This window comes from Mesocricetus auratus, unplaced genomic scaffold, assembly GCF_017639785.1.
Source record: "Mesocricetus auratus isolate SY011 unplaced genomic scaffold, BCM_Maur_2.0 Super-Scaffold_100007, whole genome shotgun sequence".
Classification (NCBI taxonomy): domain Eukaryota; kingdom Metazoa; phylum Chordata; class Mammalia; order Rodentia; family Cricetidae; genus Mesocricetus; species Mesocricetus auratus.
Window position 1 is genome coordinate 60,464,106 of NW_024429191.1, and position 5,821 is coordinate 60,469,926.

The window sequence follows — 5,821 nt, forward strand, 5'->3', positions numbered from 1 at the left end:
TTACAGTGTCATCTCTTTCCCCCTTTTCCATAACCCATGGCTGGTGAGCACAGGACATCTACCTAGTAGACACAAAGGAGTCTTTTGCCTTGTCTCATGACAGAAAATGCTCTAAGACTTCATTCTGAAGTTCAAACAAAGGGCATAGTCTTTGACCTATCGATTTAACACCCCCAAAAGATATCCTGTGCCTTCTCGTTGGGACCCCTGTACCCTGTAGGATAGCTAAGTTTTGTAGTTTTTCATTGGAATTTCTCTTTGGGACTATAGGATGACTGGGGAAGGAATCTCCTCTGGATATGAGGAAGACGGGTCATCCTGACCATCATGCATGCTGTCAGCTGACTGGAACCTGCAACCCAGGCCACCAAAACTCTGTTGTCTAATATGTAAATCTGATCACTGCAAGGGGTGATGCACAGAAGGAAGAGGATGGAATTCAAGTCAAAAACCCTTTCTGGGGTTTGGAGTGATGGAGAGAAAGAGGCAACTACTCAGGGAGTTGATGGTGAGGGCCAGGAGGAGCAGGCAGCACAGGGATGCATGGAGCACAGGCAAAACTGGACAGAAAGATGCTCCGTGCTGTTAGCTGATGCAGCTTTTCTCTGTGCTGCATGCTATAGAATTTGCCACTTTACACTATCCACTGGAGGGAGCCCGTCTTCAGCAGAAGCCACATCTGAGCTCTTCATGCCTTGTTGACACCTATCAGACACCTAGCTCTAGTGTATGTGTGTGTGTGTGTGTGTGTGTGTGTGTGTGTGTGTGTGCATGTCTGTGTGTGTGGTGTATGTAGGTGCCTTACTGTGTCCATGTGTTTTGTTTTATAATGTGCTGTCCCCTGGAGTTGAGAGTGAGGGCCAGCACTTTCAGATCCCAAATCATTCGGCCTTCTCCATTTGCCTTTGTAGTACTAGGATCCCTGTTACCATTCACCCTGGGAAGACACTGACAACTTAACATTGGCTTGAAGAACTACTGCACTCCATAGTCTCCAAATGCCTTCAGTTTTGATATTGTCTGATATCCAGACCCTAGAGCTATCTTCCAGTAAGACTCATATAGTCCTTCATTCAGTCAACATCTCTTTTAAGCAAGGCTTAGAGACTAGATGGGGCCAGTTCTGGAATGACCTTGATCTCACCTCTCTCATGACCATAGCTTCCTTTTCCTTTGCCTTTTCAACAGAAGACTTTTCAAGGCAAAGGAAGTGGAGCCAGTAGGCTGGTCCAACTCCAAGCACTTCATGTTCTTAGACAGAGCCTGGCTGCTCCTTCTCCTCACCCTGTGATCCTCTGCAGTGGGTGGAAGACTGTGCAGCCCCAGCCCCCAGGTTCCCTCTTTCACTTCTTGGAAACTTCCCCAAGGCGCAGTGCCTACTTTGCAGATCAGAGATCTCATTTCATCATTCCTAGACCATGGCCTGCCATGAAAGTAATTCCTGTCACCTCCTGGACTTCCATCTGATATCAAGGAGCAGGATACTAGTCTATACAAATCAGGTAAAGCACCCAGAGAAAAGAGGTCTAGAGAAAGCTGGACTCCCAACCTGAAGATACCCACAGTACTTCTTGGGATGTTCCCAGCAGCTCCCATGATGTGCTCTGCAGGACAATCGGTTCTCTCTCTCTCTCTCTCTCTCTCTCTCTCTCTCTCTCTCTCTCTCTCTCTCTCTCTCTCTCTCTCTCTCTCTCTCTCTCTCTCTCTCTCTCTCTCTCTCTCTCTCTCTCTCTCTCTCTCTGTGTGTGTGTGTGTGTGTGTGTGTGTGTGTTAAATTGTCAGTTAAATTTCTTTTGTGGTCATATGAATCTAGCAGGTAAAGCTGAGAGTAGGGGTAAAGGTGTGGTCAGTTTGAAAGGTGACTATCTTAGTGCATGGCTATTTCACATGACCGGTCAACAAGCAAGTTCACAAGTGTCAAGGAAGCTCTGGCATGGTGGTTCCAAAGTCAAGTATCAGCTTCCTAGACGAGAACATTCTCTCTCCCTCCACATCATCTCCATCTCTCTAATCTATTATTAACCTATAGAATGACACATAGTGATTCATTATCTATGAAGATAGAGAGTCCTGGGTAAAAGGAAGCAGTGGGTATAGTGGGCATGTTTCCCTTTCCAGTGGACAGGATGGGGTGAGATGAAAGCAGGATCTAGTTAGAGTGAACAGAAAAGGGCAGACAAGAAACAGAAAACCTGACTGGCAGGCTTTGGATCTTGCTCTAGGTGAAAAAATAATCCAACATTTCAAGATGCCAAGCATGGAACTGTATTTTGAAGGACCTTAAGGTTCTGAGATGTACAACCTGGGTTCATTCCAAAGGCAACAGGGAGTCACTTGAGGTGTTTGAACTAGACAGAAAGAGAGGCAGCCTAATCAGTAGTATCCATGGCATAATGGTGTGTGGAAAGGAACAGGCCTCTACAGTAACCTGGGAAAGAAAGGTGCAGGAGAGGCAGCAGATTGCAATAACAGCAGGCTGTAGTATGACTTACAGAAGACAAGTATTCCTAAGGACAGTGGGAAGGGCCAGGAGCCAGGTTCTACAGTCATCTCCCCCAAATACCCCCCCAATGCTCCCTTACTGCCCTACTAGCCCCAGTGTAGAGGTACATGGTGCAAGAACTCAGAGATAGGACCTCCTCCTCCTAGAAGGCTCCTCAAGAGCCTTCACTGTGAAAATCAACCTTCTCCCAGTAGGAGAGACCAAGTCTGCAAGGCTCGGGGAGAGGGGGATGATTTTTGCGGAAAGCACTGTCAGAAATATGGAGCACCAGCAGAGCAATAACCAGGGAGGGACACAGGGTAAACTGTGGCACTAAACCCCGATGCAAAGAAGTATGTCAAGCTCCCCTTCTGGGTCTCAGTTTTCCACTCTATTAAATGGGGATGGGCCTGAATTCTAGGCAAGAAATGAATGAATCTGGCACATGAGTTCACAGATTCCTACAGCTCTAGCAGCCACAATCCCGAGCAGCATGACTCCATAAACACAGTGTCATGTGTACATGAGCTGAGGAAGGGATAGTAGGAAAACTATTTCAAATGTGTCCTCAAGAACCATCCAGGGACAGGGCTAAGAGCCTTCTCACAGCATAGGCACTAAGATAGTTACTTAAAGTCCTGAGGACAGTATCAACCATTCATCTTCCCGCCAGATCCAGTAGCTCTTGCTGTCTCTTTTGCCACCAAGATTCCACCTTCAAGCACCAATCAGAACTAAAGCTCTAGCCTAGTATAGGAGCACACACTACTTTGGAATAAAGACAAAAGAGATGTCCCTCATGTTCTGCCACTCAGGGAAGCCTGTGCTAGTGGGCAAGTCTTGGCAGATGGTGGGGAATAGTGGCAGGGAGGGAGTGGTGACATGGACACCATGTACCCAGCTTCAGATATATTTTTCTTACACATCTTTTGTGATGCTCTATCTCTTTCTTTTGCAGAGGTCCTCACCCTGTTCATCACTGTGGAGGTATTACACACCATTGAGTGTTGCAACCTTGACATCTCTTCAGGCTGTGGAAGTGCACTGAACTGTTGGGAATCTGCACACATCTTGCTCACTTTTGTACTAGACTGATGGTTTCTGAATTGTATACTAATCAAAACCACTGAGACTGCCCTTGAAACCGTAAGTATCCAGGTGTTGCATAAGCGGTTTCCTATGAATTAAGACATTACCTCCAGGAGGGAACCAGGAAGGTCATGAGACTCATGGGGCAAACAAACACATCTGGGAAAGTTGGAACTTGCAAGACTCTAAAAGACTCCTCCTCAGTGTCAAGAAACAATAAACAACATCTGGGGGAAGATGCTCTGACCAGCCTAGCTGTGAAAAGGAGATTTCTCACCTGTAGAGCTGCCTGCTTGCAGAGAGCTTTTCTGAGTCTGTGGCGTGGGCTTTTTGGTGACATAGATGCTTCTGAGTTGTGCTTGCTCTTAAAAGTAGCCCCCCACCCAGATTTCTGTTATTAGTCCCAGTTAAGCTCATTGATTACTAAGTTGCACTTGAGAGCAATTGATCCGTTGGTCTGTTGTGGGTCCCCTTTCTGGGATGAGTAGATGTGTATTTTGTGTCTCTTCAGGAACCGTACTTTGCACAGCACCAGACCTTGTCCCAAGGTTCTGAGTCAGAGTGCTAGGTTGTGGGAAAGTGCTCACTGTGTTTTCAGCTGGTTTCCTCAGAGATGTTAGAGGTTCTGGAACCCTGGTACTCTCTGGACTTCCTTATGGTCTCATCATTGCGTTCTAGCCCACTACTTTCAACTTACATATGATCTTTCCATTTATCTGCCCGAGTTCTACACTGGCTTCTGATTACCCGGCTTACCACAGATTAGCTGTGTGTCTCTCTCTATCAGTCCCGTGATTTTGTAAACCTTGAATACATCTATGAAAAAGCTGAGGGTGTTCCAAGAACATGTGACACTAGGGATATCTTGCACCTGCCCCTTGCCCTGTTGACTCAGTTTCAACTAAGACAGAAGACAGATTTCTTACAAGAAACTTTTCTCTCTTTCAATGCATAGTCCTACCCATCCATTACTAACTCCTTGTCTAGACCATAGCTGTCACTGAAAGAGGTTCCACACAGCAGGGGCTCCCTCCTGGACTCAGGATTAGACCACACCCAACCACCTGTAGTCACAAAGAGATCCTTAATTAAGTGAGAAAAAGAGTTAAAGTGGCTGCTTTTTGACTCAGGCAGAAAAATGGCAGCAAATGACCTTGCTTGTTTACTTTTAAAGAGAAACATGGAGGTCTGTTAGAATGGGCTAGGATGTAGTGGGATATTTTGACTGAGCATGTTAATTAGCTGAGCAAAAGGAAGTTTTTGATTGTTGAATTTAATCCTTTGATAGATAGCTGGACCTTGGTAATCAGCTTCAGGAAGAGAAAATAGCCAAATAGGGGAATAGACCTTAGACGTCTAGCTTTAGGGATCTAATCCAGTTGTTTTTAGCAAGGAAGAGGGAATTGGAGAGAAGGGCAAGGCCTTCCAGACCCATGCTTGCCACACTCAAGCTGGCCAAGTCCCCTCAAACATCCCAGTCATCAGACCTAAATTACCAGTAAGCTGTCTGATCCTCCTTGAAAAACTATGAAGTAAGAAACCACCAAAAAGAGCAAGAGACAGATAAGCCCCACTGTGGAGAACACGGCCAACAGCTGGCCAGCAACAACTCCGGGTTGAAATCAGAGCCAAAGGAAGGGAAATTCCACAGTCAAAGAGACTTGCTGACTGTGGTCCTCTAACTCCCCCACATTAAGTAGGTATGGTGTCTCTTGGTGTCACATACCTGGTATACCTTTTTCCCCAGTCTTCTAGATAACAGAGCCCTCTGTATCTCTGGTTCATGTAGGCATGTTGGGATTTCATGACCCTGTATTTCTGGGAGACATTTTTTATTTATTTATAAAGACTTATTTAGCACTTTACTCCCTTGTCTATAACACAAACGTTATTGAAGATCCTCCTCTATCTGATGCTCCACATGCTAATCCTCTTCTTGGCACCCTTTCAGCCCCACATTCCTCCCAGCTTCAATATCCAGAAGAGCTAACTTGTTACTCAACTATGTGATAGCAACTGCCTGTTGCTTCTTGTTGTCAACTTGTTTAATTTACATGCATCAGGGAAACTGAGTCCTAGAGGGCTGAAATACGCATCTGAATTTGGGCATCTAATCGCTAGTGGTCTGAATCCAAAATCCATTATCTTAACCCTGTCCTGTCCATCACAATGCTAAGCTTTCAAAATCCCTTCCCCTCTCTTTCCTCTTTTGTTCTTCTTGAACTCAAATGCTCTAGTCTCAGAGTGAAC